Genomic DNA, 18,165 nt, shown 5'->3' with positions numbered 1-18,165 from the left:
AGGTAGTAAGACACAGTTGTACATGCATGCACCTGTCACTTGAAAGTTTATTTTTTCACAAGATTCAGGCTTTGAAATTCCATGGACCACAATCCTGGGCAGTAATGCTGGATTTGTGCTTACTGACGGTATCCAGTGCTGACCCCACAAGAGTTTGCAGGGTTAGTGGGAGGGTACCTCATTGCATAAGACACTGAGCACCCATGTTAGTACAGCAACATCTCAGGTAACTCCCCCAGCCCCATGTAGCCAGAAACTCTGCCATCTGACCATCATCAGAGATGTCTAAGCTCCCCTCCCCACAGAAATTGCATGCAGTTCCCCCTCAAAAGGAGTTCCTTATGGGCTTATGAGTGCTCAGCTCTGCTGCTCCCCTCCCTGACTGATAGCCTTTTACAAAGTGGGTGGAAGCTCCAGCCCTTAAAAGGCGAACCAGGATTTATAAATTATGATTAGGACCCAGCATATGCAGGTCCTGGCCTTTTCCGAGCTGTTCCAGTGAAGCCTTCCAGGGAATTCGGCCCCTCAATTCTTAGCGGCACAGTAAAACAATTGAAAGTTTTGAAGAAATGGAGTTGGGACTGGCATTTCTATTGAGAGGATCTGACAGCAATCAAAAGAGATGATTTAGCCTGAGAACAGGAGGCCAGAGTTAATTTGGATGGAAATTTTCAATGTAGAAGAAAGTGAATTCTGAAAATAATTGGAAATTGTGTAAGTATGGATGTACAGGGCTATGTGAGACCATTGTGATCTATCTGGTTGGCCTCAAATTTCAAAAAAAGTTGCCCTCAATTGCTTTCTATGCCAAATATAGAACCAATTCCCTCTTGAATCTGTCAATACTGTCTGTCTCTATATTCATCCTGAATAGTCTGACGTTGAATTTCCATGGGGCTTCTGATTGTTTGCCCTTAACATTGATAGAACAGTTGCAGAAACCCTGAAAACATAGCTGGTGTGTATTTTTTTTTAATGCATTTATGTGATTATGGGCATTGCTGCCAAGGACATCATTTATTGCCCATTCCTAATTGCCCTTGAGAAGTAGTAGTGAGCCACAGTCTGCACCACTCTGTGTGGTGAAAGTACACCAACAGTACCGATAGGTAGGGAGTTCCAGGATTTTGACCCAGTGACGGTGAAGAAATGGCAATATCATTCTAAGTCAGGATGATGTGTGACTTGGCAGGAACTTGGAGATGGTGGTGTTTCCATGCACCTGCACCTCTTGTCCTGGAAGAAAGAAATGGAAGGAACAAGCAGAAAGGTCAGTGCGCTCTGAATATTCCATTCATTCATGTGTGATGATAACAGATAAGCATCTGCTTGCGTTTTCCTTCAGGTTTCATGTTTTTGAACATGATATTGTATCTTCTTAATAAAATGTTTGAATGATAGCCAGAGCCAACAAACATCCCAGCCAAGATTTACAAAGTTTTGTGGGAAAGTTAAATTAAAATCCTAAACACTATTTTTCTGATACCTTTATTGGTGTTTATTTTTCCTTTCCATGATTGACTCAGATTTACTTTATAGTTTGGATTATTTAACCATTTAAGCTACAGCTGTTTGTGTAAAAGCAAATAAATGCACCAGACCAAGCAAACAACAAGCTCCTCCTCACATGAACACGTTAGGACACTGACTATTTTAAACTGAATTTTAAACTGAACCTAACTATAAATGAGATTATTTTAAACCAAAAATATTCTCATTTTTACCAAATGAATGAATATGTCATCATTTTGCCATATTCAGTTATTTATTTTTCCTATAGGTGCCAGTTGATTATTGGATATTGGCAATAGTGGATGCGGTGGCATAGTGATTATGCTACTGGACTAGTAACTCTAGAGGCCTGGACTAACGATGTGGAGACACGAGTTAAATCCCACCGTGGCAGTTTGTGAATTGAATTCAGTTAATTAAATGAATCTGAGCGAGAGGGCTAGTGACAGTAATGGTGACCATGCAGCTATTGGATTGTTCTAAAAGTCAAACTAGTTTACTAATGTCCTTTGAAAAACAGACTTGCATTTATATAGCATAGAAACATAGAAAATAGGAGCAGGAGTAGGCCATTCAGCCCTTCGAGCCTGCTTCGCCATTCATTATGATCATGGCTGATCATCCAACTCAGTAGTCTGTTCCGGCTTTCGCCCCATACCCTTTGATCCCTATAGAAACATAGACACATAGCACTTTTCACAACCACCAGATGTCTCAAACTGCTTTCCAGCCAATGAAGTGCTTTTGAAGTGTAGTCACTGTTGCAATATAAGAAATGTAGCCAATTTGCTCACAGCAAACTCGCACAAACAGCAATGTGATAATGACCAAATAATCTGTTTTTGTGATGGTGGTTGAGGAATAAATTCCTTCCTTCAGGGAAGGAAACCTGGCGTCCTTACCTGTCTGTCCTATATGTGACTCCAGACTCACATCAACGTGATTGATTTTTAACTGATCTGACTTGCAATCCACTAAGGTAGTTCACTCCCACCTTCTCAATGGCAGTACGGGTTGGACGATAAAATTTGGCTTTCCAGTGATGCCCACATTCTGTGAATGAATAGAAGATAATTGGATGAAGAAAGGATTTTAAAAAATGTTACTCTGTTGTCATTTCATTAGAATGTGAGTTACAAGTTAAACACTGTTCAGACCTGCAAAATGAAAAGCTGAAATATATCCTGATATTACTTCTTACTTTCTGAAGTACTCTTGTGCCTTTTAGTTTCTTAATAATCAAACTATGAGGTTTCAACAGCAGGGGAAGATTCTTTCTGTGCTCTAATGCCTCCCCACCTCTTCCTCATAGTTCGGTGGGGAGGATTGGGATTGGTAACACGCAATTAGTTTTCACTGGCCTTCAGTAAACGGATTTCCCGCTGTAGTGACTGCGCAGCAGGCTGCTCTCAATACTGATACAGAGTGCTTGTAGTGGTTCTTGTCTGGGCTGCTTCACTGCATCGTGCGGGTAATGTCAGAGTGATTTTCCCTCTCAACCACAGTAAGGTAAGCACCCTGTATTTTACTTGCCCATTTTGTGTTGGCAAATGATGCAAAGGTACCGTTCCTCAGGCAGATTTATCTGTTAACCCAGTTAACTATCTTAGTCACTCTCGTAGGATCGTCTTGGGTTTGAATCCGGAGCCTGTAAATAAAGCGACCGTGAGGGAATTCTACCCAAGGGGACTGATATTAACCCCAGAGAGTCAGTGGGCCTTTCTACAACTGGACTTCGACTTTGCAGCTCTTCACTGAGGGTGGAAGATAAGGGGGTTGGTGAAGAAGGACTTATAAACTCGCCGCTGTTTGGCAGTGACAGGTTGTCAGCATGCTACAGAGTGGAGTGGAACTTTGTTCCATCAATGTATTAGGAAGGCGAGTTGCCGTCAGTTCGGCTCAGGTAGTATTCTCACCATAACAAACTGCTGTTTTTCTGAAATATGTAACGCATTTGAAGCAATTTTTTTTTTCTAATTAAACTTCATTTCCTTACATGCTTCGAGTGCCTTAAGTAATAAATTCTATTTACAGGGAGAAGAAATTCCCCGTTTGGGTTATTGATTCAAAGAGCACATAAGTGCTTAATGGACCAAAAAAGTAGGTTTTCTCGATTCACAGAAAAACCTATTATTTTTGTTTCTACTGAACACATCCACAGAGCATGCCAATGAGCTGCTGTGCCAGACTGATGAGGCGTGCTTTTTCTGGTAGCATTAGTTTTGAGCTAATGCTTGTAAAATAACAGGGACTGTTATACTGACACAGTCGTTTGTTTTGCGGGTGCAGTATTACGAAAGTTGCAGCACAGCTCTGCACCCCAATTTGTCCATAGAACATTCTAAAGCCAAGCAATGTGACCCCCATTCACATTAAAATATTACCACTGGGTTAGTGCTGTTCTCCTCTTGTGTTAATCTCAACGCCCTCTCCTGGTCGGCAAAATTGCTAACTGAAGTGCTTTTCTGATGCAGGCTTCAGCTCGATAGTTCAAAAATGACCATGTTAGTACCAAAAAAGAGTTCAGTTTTATAGTCAATATGATCCAAACAAACACAGAATAATGGTTACTAAGTAAATTTCCCAATGAAAAATTAAATGGGGGTGGGTGATGAGCACTTAGTATTTAAATAATAAATGGTCTCAATTTGGAGTTCAAACTCTGTTTTGAGAGGTTTAGCAGTCTTATTGAAAGGGAATTTTTCTTGTTGTATGCAAAAGCTATAAATTCTGGTTAGAGTTAGCAGTCAACCTTATTCTGCACTTTTACAACATCCTTACTCTTAGTCATAACATACAGGTGTTGCTCATGTACTTTTCCTTCCAATCATACTCACTCAAATCTGTCTGCCAACTCTACTAAGTGTTATGACCAACTGCTCCAGTCAAAGCCCCCAATCAAAATATACCATTCTGATTGTGGTGGGAGAAACGCACTGTTAATTCAATCCCGTCCCTCCACAGATCGCCTAACTTTCCAAATTAAAGACCCAGACAAATTGTACCATCTATTAACCCCCAAATGAGGCTCACCAAACCAGGTATCTTTAAATCAACAAATTAACTGTTTAATTAGAAAAACTAAATTCTTAAACACTACGAAGATATAGACAACATTTAAAGTAGAAAAAATTAAGAGTCCTTGCAAATTTACGCTCTTGCCAGATGTGAAACAGTCCAACGTTGCTTGAAGTCCTCACAGCTGTCCAATGGGGAAAAAAGATTCTTCAACAGTAGAACAATCCATAGTCTAATCTAGAAGTCGGAATTATTGCTTTCCTTCTCCAGCGATGACTTTCTACAATTAACAACTTGCAAACATTTTTTAATGAATCAATTTGGCTTTAGAATTTTTGAGGGATTAAAGATTGTCACAGTCTAACTTCCCTTCCTTCAGTTTAAATTTTCAGAGATCTCTGTTTTGGCTTGACTTTTTAGAATTTTAAGAATTTTAGAATAATAAATAAACAGACTAAATTCTCTTCCTTCAGTTTAAATGGCCTGAGAGCTCTCCTAACACACAGCTGCCTGTCTGTTTTTTGTTAGAACAGGCTGTTTGCACAATAAGCCAGTTCAAAATTAAATTGTAACAAATGTATCTCGATGCTCAGTCCGCGTGGCTGTGTCCAAGGCAACGAAAATGCACCCTTTGAATCGCAGTCTCCGAATGGCTGTATCCGGGGCAATGAAAATGCATTCTTTGACTCAGCTTCTGAAGCCTGCTGTCTTAAAGCAGTACAGCTCCTTTTCCCAGCCTTAAAGGCACACCACATTCTTCCCCAAAAAAATGACAGCATCACTACATGAGTTAAAGAAAATCCTGCAACTACTACTATAACACTTGTAAAACCACAATATCTTCATTCAGAAGAATTTTATGTTGTGTTCCTCAAAATTTCAAACCACTAATTAGCAACTACGACTTGTATTTTTATAGTGCTTTGCACGTGCGAGAAGATGTATCAAAGTGCTGTAAACTGAGGATAAAGCAATGGAAGTTGAGCAGGAAATTTAAAAATACAGGGATAGGATGGGGGTTTAAGGTAAGGTTAAAGAGAAGGTTTGAATCCAGGATGTGGTGGAACTTAAAGTCAGATGCAGTAGTCTTTAGGAGGAGTAAAAGTTGATAAGTGTGAGCTAGATTTCAGTCAGACCCAAGGTATCAATATATTTCTCCAAGATGAGGTAATGGAAGGAGGGCCTTGGTTATGCGAGAGACAGCATTTTGCACAGCATTAGTGAGGAAGAGGAAGGTTTATTGGGCAGATTGTAGAAAATGAAGGGAGACTTGCTGTGGGGAATGGGAAGGACTTGCAGGTTGATAGGTAAATTGGCCATTGTAAATTGCCCCTAGTGTAGGTAGGTGGTAGGAAAATGGTGGGGATGTAGTAAGGAATATGGGGTTAATGTAGGATTAGTATAAATGGGTGGTTGTTGGTCGGCACAGACTCGGTGGGCCAAAGGGCCTGGTTCAGTGCTGTATCTCTAAATAAATAAAATACTTAAGAAATGAAAACCCTGGCTTTACTTAATGACCTGGAATAACATTGCATCTTTCTAGTCTCTGTTCATAAGAAGGACAAGAACTTAAGAAATAAAGGCAGGAGTCAGCCATACAACATCTTGAGCTTACTCCGCTATTCAGTAAGATCATGGCTTATCTTAGACCTCAGTTCCACTTTCCTGCCTGATCCCCATACCCTTTGATTCCCTTAGACTCCAAAACTCTATCGTTGTCAGCCTTGAATATACTCAATAACTGAGCATCCACAACCTAAGATTCACAACCCTGTAATTGAAGAAATTTCTCCTCAATTCAGCCCTGAGTGTCTGACCCCTTATCCTGAGACTAGAACCTCTAGTTCTAGACTCTCCAGCTAGGGAAACAGCCTCTCAGCATCTACCCTGTCAAGCCCCCTTCAGAATCATATATGTTTCAATGAGATCACCTCTAATTCTATGAAGAATATAGACTCATTCTACTCAATCTCTCCTCATAGAACAAACCTTTCATCCCAGAAATCAATTTAGTGAATCTTAATTGCACTCCCTCTAAGCCAACTATATCCTTCCTTAGGTACGGAAACTAAAATTGTTGTCAGTACTCCCGGTTGGTTTCACCATAAGCCTGTACAATTTCAGCAATTTCCTCACTTTTGTACTCCAATCCACTTGCAATAAAGGCTAATGTACCATTTGCTTCTTAATTGCTTGCTGTATGTAAACTTCATGTAGAAGGAAACCTAAATCCTTTTGAACACCAACATTTAGTAGTTTCTCATCATTTAAAAAATATTCTATTTTTCTGTTCTTCCTACCAAAATGAATAACCTCACACTTCCCCATATTATACTCCATCTGCCACCTTCTTCCCCACTCATATCCCAGCTATATCCCTTTGAGGACTCTGTGGCTGAATTTTCCCATACCCTTGGAGACAGGCATTGAAGCAGGGAGGAGGCAAGCAAGTTCTGAATAAAAGGCATTGGGCTGGTTTGCTGATGACTTCCCACCTCTGGCTGCTTTTCCCGGGGTGGGCTGGGTCCGATGCCAGCAACCCACGTGTCTGCGGCAGGATACTAATTAAGGTTGTTGAGTGACTATTAGCAACTTTCACACCACATAGCAATTTCGCTGATGTTGTGCGGGCCCCCCACTGTGTCAGCATCCTGGCAATTAAGAGGAGGCGGATTCACAGCAGGACATCGGAGCTGCATGAGAACTGAAGGAGTCCTAATGGTTACTGGCAGAAAATGGCAAGGCTGCTGTCTTCCCCTGTCACAGCCTTGCCATTGGGTGAGGATTCCCTGGAGCAGATGTCTCCGATCATCATGGCTCTAATGCAGTGGCAGCCTCTCCCCTGATATTGATGGTGCCTCCGTTATTTTCCTACTGCTTCTGCTGCTTGGTCACACAATGAGAGCTGCTGCCTCCCTTGCAGTGGGCTGCGCTGTATTCACCCCCTGTTTCAGGAACCTGCCCATTGTCCCTAATTGGACGATGAACATGGATGCAGCTCACGTAAAATTAAGCTGGTGGGCCCTGGAACAGTGAGTGGAATCGGGACCCGGAAATGGTCCCACTTCCCAAATATTTTCAAAGTTGGGAAAATTCAGCCCTTTGTGTTCTCCTCACAGCTTACTTTCCCGCCTAGCTTTGTATCATCAATAAACTTGGCTATATTACACTCTGTCCCTTCAACTAAGTCACTAATATATGTTGTAAATAGCTGTTGGTCCTGCACTGATCCTTGCAGCACCCCACGATTAAGAGCCTGTCAAACTGAAAGTAACCCATTTATTCCTTCTGTCTGTTTTCTGTCCTTTAATTAATCCTTTATCCATATAGTCAGGGGGATAGACACTGTTCTCTGCAGCTGAGAGCGAGAATCCAGAACACTGTGTTGCCTGTCCAGTGCCAGGGTTTGGGATATCTGCTCAGGGCTGGAAAGAAACTTGCAGTGGGAGGGAAGGATCCAGTTGCCGTGGTCCATGTAGGTACCAACGACATTGATCGGACTAGGAAAGAGGTTCCGCAAAGGGAATATGAGGAGCTAGGCACTAAATTAAAAAGCAGAACCTCAGAGGTAATAATCTCTAGATTCGTGGGGCACTGGCACCAGTACAGGGGAAAGAGGGGGCTGTACCATTGGGACGGACTTCACCTGAACTGTGCTGGGACCAATGTTCTCGTGAGTCGTATAACTAGGGAAGTAGAGAGGGCTTTAAACTAAATAGAGGGGTGAAGGGATCATGTAGGGGAAGATTAAGTAAATTAAAGGGAAATGACAAGGCTATTGATCAAGGTAGCAATAAAGGTAATGATAATCAGAGCATGGCAAGAAGGGACAGTGATTGCAAACTTAAGAGTGTGCCAGCAGATAGGGCCAGAGTTTACAAAAACAGTAAAGAAAACTGAATCAAGGATTCTGTATCGGAATGCCCGCAGCATTCACAATAAATTGACAATGAATTGTCAACTCAAATAGAAATTCATATATATGACCTGATAGCTATTACAGAGATGTGGCTACAAGGAAACCAAAGCTGGGACCTGAATATCCAAAGGTATGTGACAGTCAGGAAGGACAGGAAGCTGAGAAAAGGTGGTGGTGTAGTTCTGTTCATTAAAGAGGGCATTAGTACTGTAGTTCTAAAGATTAAGACATAGAAACTGTTTGGGTGGAACTAAGAAACAGCAAGGGTTAGAAGAAATTGGTGGGAGTTGTTTGTAGGAACATAGGAGCAGGAGTAGGCCATTCAGCCCATCAAGCCTGCCCTGCCATTCAGTACAATCATGGCTGATATTTCACTTCAATGCTTTGTTCCCACACTATCCCCAGATCCCCTTATGTCATTTGTGTTTAGAAATCTGTCAATCTCTGCTTTAAACATATTCAATGACTGAGCTTCCACAGCCCTCTGGGGTAGAGAATTCCAAAGATTCACAACCCTCTGAGTAAAGAAATTTCTCCTCAACTTGGTCCTAAGTGGCTTCCAGTTTATTTTGAAATTGTGTCCCCTGGTTCTAGACTCCCCAAACAGGGGAAACATCTTAGCTGCATCTACCCTGTCTATCCCTTTAAGTATTTTGTAGGTTTCAATGAGGTCACCTCCAATTCTTCAAAACTCTAGAGAATACAGGCCCAGTTTCCCCAATCACTCTTCATGGGATATTGTGCAATGAAAATGGGCTAAATAATTCTTGTTGGAAAGAAGTCTTTAGGATAAAGTGTCCATAATAGGATAGAATTTTACATTAAGTTTGAAAGTGATGTAGTTCAATCAGAAACTAGGGTCTTAAATCTAAGTAAAGGAAACTATGAAGGTATGAGGGGCAAATTGGCCCTAGGGGAGGGCAAGTGGGGGGGGGAGCGAGCCAGTGGGGGGGAAAGTGGGCGGGTACGAGCGGGCGGTGGGGAACAAGCGAGCGGGCAGGGGCGGGGCGAGCGAGTGGGCGGGGGTGGGGTGAGCAAGCGGGCGGGGGAGGGCGAGCAGGCAGGGGTGCGAGTGGGCGGGGGGACGAGCGAGCCGGCGGGGGCGGGATGAGTGAGCGGACGGGGGAGGCAAGCAGGTGGAGGGGGGGCGAGTGGGTGGGGGGAGAGCGGGCGGGTGGGGGAGAGCGAGCAGGCGAAGTGGGGGATGGGAGTGCGAGTGAGGGGGCTGGGGTGAGGGGAGAAGAGGAGAGTGTACCTGCACCCGCCACTACCACCAAGGTCTCCAGCCGCTCACCCCCTCCCCCGCTCACCCCCGCTTCCCCACGTAACGCAATGACATCATCTGTGCATGCGCTAACCAGTCCTGGAACGCAGCGCACACGCAGAGAGCAGGAGCCCATTTGCGCATGTGCGCAGCTTGGCACAGTCTGATGACATCAGCTGCTGGCTGCGTTGTCAAGAATCACTTTGTTTGTAAACCACAATTTCCCGTTCATAAAATCATATTGACTTTGCCTGTTCATATGATTTTCTATGCGCCTTGTTACCACTTCCTTAATATTGGATTCCAGCATTTTCCCATGGAATAATGTCAGGATAAATGGCCTGTAGTTCCCCATTTTCCTCTCTTCCTTCCTTCTTGAATAGCAGTGTTGCATTTGCTACCCTCCGATCCACTGGGATACTTCCAGAATCTAAGGAGTTTTGGAAGATCACAACCAGTGCGTCCACTATCTCTGCAGCTACCTCTTTTGGAACCCTAGGATGCAGACAATCAGGTCCAGGGGATTTGTTGACAAACTGAGATTCATAAGTTCTTAATCAAAGATCTTACTCTCAATTACATCTATGATTTGACTGGATACTTAATTTGAAATTGATTTAGCTCTGCAGTGTTTCAGAAAATAAATTTGACTAAATGAGTACATTTAAATGATCCCTCTCTAGAATAATGTGCAGTAATGGAAGTCCTGATAGAGAACAATAAGTAATAGTGTGAACTATCCTAAAACATTCAAGGTGTAAAGCTCATAAAATGTCCAGGCTTGGAAGTACTTGCATCCACCCACTTGCCAGAATTGTGCTGCCCACTATCTTGATTCAGGCACTTAAAGGCATCCAGATTCTATGCCTGAAGCAAACATTAGACCCTTTGCATATGCAAATAAGGTGCCTGTTTCATATTCCCTTCCTGAAATTAATCTGCCCTGAGTGTTGCTGGTGCCAAGCCAGCTGCATCCAAGTAAACCAGATCTATATGAGGCCTAATCAGAGGGCCTTAAAGGGACCACTGAAGGTCACCACTAAAAAGATAATTAAAAAATATAACCTGAACATGGTGCCTGGAGGACCATGATTACTTTTCCTGGCTCTACAGCAGCACAAAGAATGTTGCTAGCCCCTTCCTGATTGCCTTCCCTCCAATTACCCACAGCAAAGGGCTCACCTGAGGATCACTGCTGGTGACACAGCAGCCTGATTTTGAAATTCTCTGTCAGTGGACTGCCTCGGAAGGTCCAGCTGGTGTCCACAGCTCACGAATGTCATGTAATTGAGACCCCAGGCTCAATATTGGATCTGCCTTGGGTCTCCCTGTTCTGCTGATGGTGTAAAATCACTCATTTGCATATCAATTTGAAGAAGAAAGAAGTACTTATGGGAAACGCCTGCGATTATAAAGCCCTCACTACATTCCATGTAGGTGCTGATTTATATATTTCACCTGACATTCCAAGGGGCTGTTACAGAGAAACCTAAATATATCCATTTCCAAATCAAAAAGATGCACTCTTGTGATAATAACTATGGAGTTCATCCACTACCCAGCATTTTTGTGTTTATACATGGCCTGTTTCTAGGCTGATCTCGAGCAGTTGAACGTTCTCTCTTCAGTATCCTGTGCCATGGAGTGATGAATGGCCTATGACTCCACATGAGGTGATTTGCTCACTCAGTAAATGGTGTACAGCAAAGATATTTCCCATTGGGGATTGGAAATCTTTCCTCCACCTCCAAAAGATGTCATGCAGCTGCTAGATTGATAGAGGACAGACAGTAGATCTTTTCCCTATCCACTCTGCCGCAGAATGGTGAATGTTATTCATCTGCACAATTTTGACAAAATTGATGGATTTGCACAAAGTAATCGGCAAACTACAGTTTTAAGGCATTACTTTCAATTTTCCTTCCTGTTATGAATTTAGTTCTTATCAAAGTAAGATATGTCACTGCTGAACGATTGAACAGTATCATATTTGAAGCACTGCCAGGTCAAATATATCTTAGGTGTCGAGTAAGGCTCCTTTCTCTTTGCCCCAACAGTATGCCTTAGTTTCAACCTCAGAAGAGGACCCCTGACCAGTAAGATTTATTTTGATTTACCAGAGACCTCTCACCAAGCAAAAAGAAAAAGGAACTGCATTTTTATGACACCTATCACATATCTTGTCCCAAAGCACTTCATGGACAATTAATTGGTTTAAAATACAGTGACTACCTGTATGTAGGCAAATAGAGAAGTCATTTTACACATAGTAGGACCTCACAAAACAGTGATGAGATTAATTAATAGTTAATTGTTTTTGCTAGTGTCAGTTGAGGGAGAATTGTTCACCAGGACGCCAGGGAAACTCCTTTGAATCGTGTCATGCAGAGGTGCAGTCATATATGGACAATTGGGAAGATACCAGGAGAAATCTAGGATTTATGTGTGGGAAAAAGAGGGAAATGTAACCATGAAACTTGGGATACTGAGAGTGGTCAGGGATGGAGCTCTTGTTTAGTATTTCATTCAAAGAACGGCATTTCTGACAACGCAGCATAAACTTAATATTTCTTTGACTACGTCCACAAATAATTGGAATTTAATTTTTTGCTAATCTATTCTGAATTAATGGCAAATTTGTAGAATAGGTCCTTTTCTGAGGGAAACTGAATTTGTGAGTGCTCAAACAAATTTCACTTACAGCCATCATACAGAGGAGACTTTGATTCCATCAGCCTGGGACTGATTAGAAATCAGGGCTGCAAAGTTCAGCTCTGTAGCGCCACTGGTGCTGGTGCTACGGAAATCTGGAGCTCTTAAAATACCAGCCAAACTGCTTCCAGCCACTTCCCGCATGGCTCGCGTGGCACAGCATGATTGTAAGGGCCATGCTGTGCTTGCGCCAAAAGCATACAAAGTTGGCAGATCGTCATGTTTAGTGAAACAGGCCCTTCGGCCCACCGAGTCTGTGCCGACCATCAACCACCCATTTATACTAATCCTACACTAATCCCATATTCCTACCACATCCCCACCTGTCCCTATATTTCCCTACCACCTACCTACACTAGGGGCAATTTATAATGGCCAATTTACCTATCAACCTGCAAGTCTTTTGGCTTGTGGGAGAGTTAAAACAGCATCTAATGCTGATTTGGCACACAATCTGCCATTTTGGACCTCATAGGTCTTGTTAGTACTCTTTCTTAAACAACAACAACTTATAGTTATACACTCCCAGCCAAGCATGTGTTCAGCTGCACGAGGGACCTATCACCCACTCCCACTAACATTATTTAAAGGGATCTTAATGGGACTTCCAGGTGGAGTGCTTTTGACTCTTTTGCTGCTGCAGAGTGACTGTAAGTTCAGTGTGGCTGGAGGAGTTTGGAAAAGTGTTTGGATTCAGAAGGGAGTGGTGTTGGACTTTAACAAGAAGGTCAGAGGAGTTTGAACACCCATGAGCATAAAACCTGCTTTCACTTATGAGGCCTATAGTTGCAGTCCTCATTGGGGTGCAGCATGACAGGGACATGGAACATAGGCAGCAGAGAGGGAAAGCTGTGTGCAGAAAAAAAAGGAGGATTCTCAATAGAAGGCCACCAAGGATCTGCAGGGAGCAATTCTCCTACTTTCACCTCAACCAAGAGCAGAGCCTGAGGCAGCTGCCTTTTACCAAGGAGGTGGTCAGTGAACTGCGCCATCTCCTATAACCAGACTTCCAGCTGAAAAGCAGGGCGAGAACAGCACTGTCAGTGGCTATGTAGACCACAATGACCCTCAATTTCTATGCATGCTGATCCTTCCTGGCAGGAACAAGTAACATTGTAAACATCTCACAGTCTTCATCTGAATCCTCTGCAGCAGAACTCTTCTGCCACCTCTCTCTCCAGTGAGCTGGTACACACGCTATCCTGGCTTGGCTGCAGCCCACCTGGATCAGATGATGTACCACATGCTGATCCTGCCTCTATACTACCCTGTAAACTATGCACAGTGCCAGTATCTGAGCAGGTGGCTATGAGTGTCAGATAAAGGATGGTGTTTCTTCATCTAACATATGCTGTTGCTTGCATCCTTCATGGTAAGGCTGCACTAACTGGCAAGGTGGCAGTTCTTGGTATCTGAATGCAAAAATGCAGAAGGGAAGGGTTGGGTTGAGGGAAGGGAGTTGGGTGGGAAGCAAGAGGTCCATGGTCGCACCATCTGCAGCTTGCAGTTCATGCCAGGTAGCAGGATGAGGATAAAGTGGAATTTGAGAAGGTGCATGAGGCAGGGACATGCCATCATCCTGAATGCTCTCAATGATGCTAAATGCAACAGCCTCAGTGACTGCTGGCCTTAAATGAGGAGCACCGTGTCCTCCAGAGGGCTCAGGTGTTGCAGATGTGCCTGTCCCTCACCAGTTTCCTGCTGGTCCCTCCTGTTATGTGCAACCTTGTCCTGCAAGAGAGTGGGAAGAATGTCAGTGAGTGATGCAGTGGGCTTTTTGGCGATGTGCCTGCCATAGCTGGAAGCATGTGGAAACTGCAAGATGTGTGTGAGATGCTCACAGCTTTGTTGAGAGTGAGGTGGAGCATCTGAATGTTAGGCATGAGTCCTGATTGCTGATGTGAGTGATGAAGCTGTGGTGCATTGAGTAGCGCGAGAGGTCCTTGGGGCCAAACTCTGGGTATTCACCTCCCTGGCCACCTGCTTCCATTCCCCTTGCAAGGCTTGCCTAAAGGGCCTCATAGCCCCTTGTGGAAACCTTACCTCTCTTCTCCTTGCAACGTCCTGGACTACAGCCTTCAGTGCAGCATCAGAGAAACTGGGAGCCCTCTCTCTGGCTTGTTGCTCAATTGGCAGCCTCCTTCCTTCCATCAAACACTTTCTGACACAGTTCCACAAGCTGCTGCGGTGTGAGTCATCTTCCTTTTAAGAGGGGCAGCAGCCTTTAAGAAATCCAAGCTATCTGTATGCCATGCTAGCCATGCTCCTGGGCCCCCTGCTGAGTGTGTAACCAGTTAGTAGCGGTTTTTGTGCTGTGCTGCATGCCACAATCATTGAGATAAACAGGCAGCACGAAGTTTGTGTGCTCTGCCTCAACTTGACCAAGCACGAAGGAATCACACATCGCGACCCCGGAACTGGCTAACGGGCTTAATTGAAGTGGTAGCCTCAGGAACTAAAGATGAAAAGCCAGAGTTTCACCCACTACAAGCTATTATTATAGAAATTTAAATATATATTATTGGTAAAAGTTTATGGGATTCTGTGAGTCCTTGTGATATCTGTACTAGGAACAGAGGACAATAGGAGCGAGAGTAGGCCATTCGGCCCCTCGAGCCTGTTCCGCCATTCAGTAAGATCATAGCTGGCCTGGTTGTGGTCTCAACTCCACTTTCCTGCCTGCCCCCATAACCCTTGACTCCGTTGTCTATCAAGAATCTATCTAACTCAGCCTTGAATAAATTCAATGACCCAGCCTCTACTGCTTTCTGAAGAAGAGAATTCCACAGACTAATGACCCTCTGAGAGAAAAAAAATTCCCCTCATCTCCATCTCAAAGGGGAGACTTCTTATTGTTAAACTGTATCCCCTAGTTCTAGTCTCCCCCACAAGAGGAGACATCGTCCCGGTATCCACCCTATCAAGTCCCCTCAGGATCTTATATGTTTCAATAAGATCACCTCTCATTCCTCTAAACCCCACCAGGTATAGGCCCAACCTGTTCAACCTTTTTTCATGAGATAAGCCCTTCATCCCCTCAATGAGTCGTGAAGCTTCTCTGAACTGCTCCTAATGCAATTATATCTTTTTTTAATAAGGAGACCAAAATTGTACGCAGTACTCCAGATGTGGTCTCACCAAGACCCTGTACAGCTGCAGTAAAACTTCCCTACTTTATACTCGATTCCTCTTGCAATAAACACCAACATTCCATTTGCCTTCCGAATCACTTACTGTACTTGCATACTAACCTTTTATGATTCATGTACCAGGGCACCCAGATCCCTCTGTACCACTGAGTTCTGCAATCTCTCTCCATTTAAATAGTATATAGCTTTTTTTAATTTCCTTGTCAAAGTTCACATTTTCCCACATATACCAAATTTTTGTCCACTCTCTTAAGCTATCTATATCCCTTTGTAGACTCTTTACCTCCTCCTGACAACTCACTTTCTTTCCTATCTTGGTGTTAGTGGCAAATTTAGCTATCATGTATTTGGTCCCTTCATGCAAGTCATTGATATAGATTATAAATAGTTGAGGCCCCAGCACTGATCCCTGTGGCATTCCACTAGTTACAGCTTGCCAACCCGAAAAAGACCCATTTATCCCTACTCTCTGTTTCCTGTTAGTTAACCAATCCTTTATCTATGCAAAATGTTACCCCCTACATCATATGCTCTTATCTTGTGTAGTAACCTTTGATGTGGCACCTTATCAAATGCCTTTGGAAATCCAAATACACTCATCTAGGGCTAGATTTTACAGGACCCCCGACGTTGGGATTTGTGGTGAGGGGGGCCGGAAGATCATTCCAGCAGCGGCCCACCATGGAACTCGATACTGGGAGAGCTGGACCCAACTTGCTGGCAGTGGCGAGGCTCTCTGGCGGCCCTCCCACTGCTGGGTGATGGGACCTAGATTAACATATATGTTAATTAATAAAATGCATACATTTAAATACACTACCTGCGATCGAACGGTTGGCTGTGATCTTCAGAGCAGTGGCTGGCACTCTTGTGCCTTCACTTTCCTGGCTGGGGAAAGCAGGTGCCGCAGTGATGGGGAAAGGGGGAATGTGAAATTTCTCGTGCGGGGGATAAACGGGGTCAAACTTTCGTCATTAGTGTAGGAGATGGTGGGAAAGGGTGACCTGTGAACTTTGTTCAGTTTGGCGGGGGAAGATCATATTTCAAAGGTAAGTGTTTTGCGGGGTAAAGGGAAGATACTTAATCTTATTGGTATTGGGGGATGGGAAAGGGACGATAGAATTTTGATTTGAATAACGGAAGGACTGGCTGCCCTTTAAAAATGGCACCAGCGCCTGCACACAGGCAGCTGATGCCATTGCTGGCATCAGAGAACCCGCCCCCTCCACGTGATTGGGGGGAGGGGGCGGGCTGACCTGGTATTTAAATGAGATTGCGGCGGCATGTCAGTGTGCAGCCTGCACCATGCGGTGCCATTTTATTCTTAAAATCCAGCACCTGCAGGTTCCCCTTTCTCCACCTTGCTTGTTACTTCCTCAAAGAACTCTAATAAATTAGTTAAACATGATTTCCTTTCCACAAAAACCATGTTGACTCTGTCTGGTTTCATTATGACTTTCTAAGTGACCTGCTATAACCTCCTTAATAATAGATTCTAGCATTTTTCCTACGACAGATGTTAGCCTAACAGGTCTATAGTTTCCTGCTTTCTGTCTCCCTCCTTTTTTGAATAAAGGTGTTACATTTGCTTTTTTCCAATCTGCTGGGACCCTTCCAGAATCTAAGGAATTTTGGAAGATCATAACCAATGCCTCTACTATCTCTGCAGCCACTTCTTTTAAGGCCTTCAGATGCAGGCAATCTGGTCCTGAGAACTTGTCAGCCATTAGGTCAAATAGTTTTCCCAGTACCTTTACTGTGATGATGGTTCCTCTCTCTCTTTCATCTCTTAATTTCAAGTATCTTTGGGAAGTTTTTGAAGTCTTCTACAGTGAAGACAAATACAAAATACCTGTTCAATGCTTCTGCCATTTCCTTGTTTTTCATTATCAATTCCCCAGACTCACTCTCTGGAGGACCAACACTGGCTTTAATTACTCTTTTTCTCCTGAAATACTTGTAGAAACTCATACAACTGTGAAATATTTAAAAATTAGAATAAATATATAACCTGAGTTTAAAACTGACACCATTGCAACTTGAGAAATAATAAAGTAATCACAGACTTGCATTGTCACTAAGGCTTCCAATTTGTCACAGGGACACAGTCTCAGGATAAAGGGCCAATCATTCAGGGCTGAGATGAGGAGAAATTACTTCACTCAAAGGGTTGTGAATCTTTGGAATTCTCTACCCCAGAGGGTTGTGAATGCTCCAAAATTGAATACATTTAAGGCTGGGATAGATAGATTTTTGGTCTTGCAGGGAACCAAAGGATATGGGGAGTGGGCAAGAAAGTGGAACTGAAGCCCAAGATCAGTCATGATCAGATTGAATGACGGACCAGGCTCGATGGGCCATAATGTCTACTTCTGCTCCTATTTCTTGTGTTTCTTGTGTTCTTGTCACTGCTCTACATGATCTTGCACTGTAGCTTCTAGTTGACATATATTACTGATGCAAATTAGAGACTTTTATGGTTTCTCAGTGTTTATATCAGGAAAGGAAAAAAATTGCAGGATTATGGGAAGGCCGAGGGGAGTGGGACCAATTGAATACCTTTTTCAAAGAATCAGCATGGACACAATAGG

General features: G+C 43.4%; 1 protein-coding gene across 3 annotated transcripts in view; it reads left to right on the top strand.

Annotated features, from left to right (window-relative positions):
- LOC137369088 (multiple C2 and transmembrane domain-containing protein 1-like) overlaps positions 1 to 18,165 on the top strand; it is an 834,541-nt gene that overhangs the window by 211,280 nt on the left and 605,096 nt on the right. The window contains exon 1 of one of the 3 annotated variants that reach the window (XM_068029712.1): positions 2,914 to 3,021. The exons of the other annotated variants lie outside the window; for them this stretch is intronic. The gene's annotated coding sequence lies outside the window, so the exon portion shown is untranslated. Of the gene's footprint in view, positions 1 to 2,913; positions 3,022 to 18,165 lie in introns of those variants that run through there. 3 annotated transcript variants of the gene reach the window in all.

The sequence above is a fragment of the Heterodontus francisci genome, chromosome 4 (genome assembly GCF_036365525.1).
Source record: "Heterodontus francisci isolate sHetFra1 chromosome 4, sHetFra1.hap1, whole genome shotgun sequence".
Taxonomy (NCBI): Eukaryota; Metazoa; Chordata; class Chondrichthyes; order Heterodontiformes; family Heterodontidae; genus Heterodontus; species Heterodontus francisci.
Note: the sequence above shows the minus strand (reverse complement) of the source record. Positions and strands in the feature narration are given on the sequence as shown.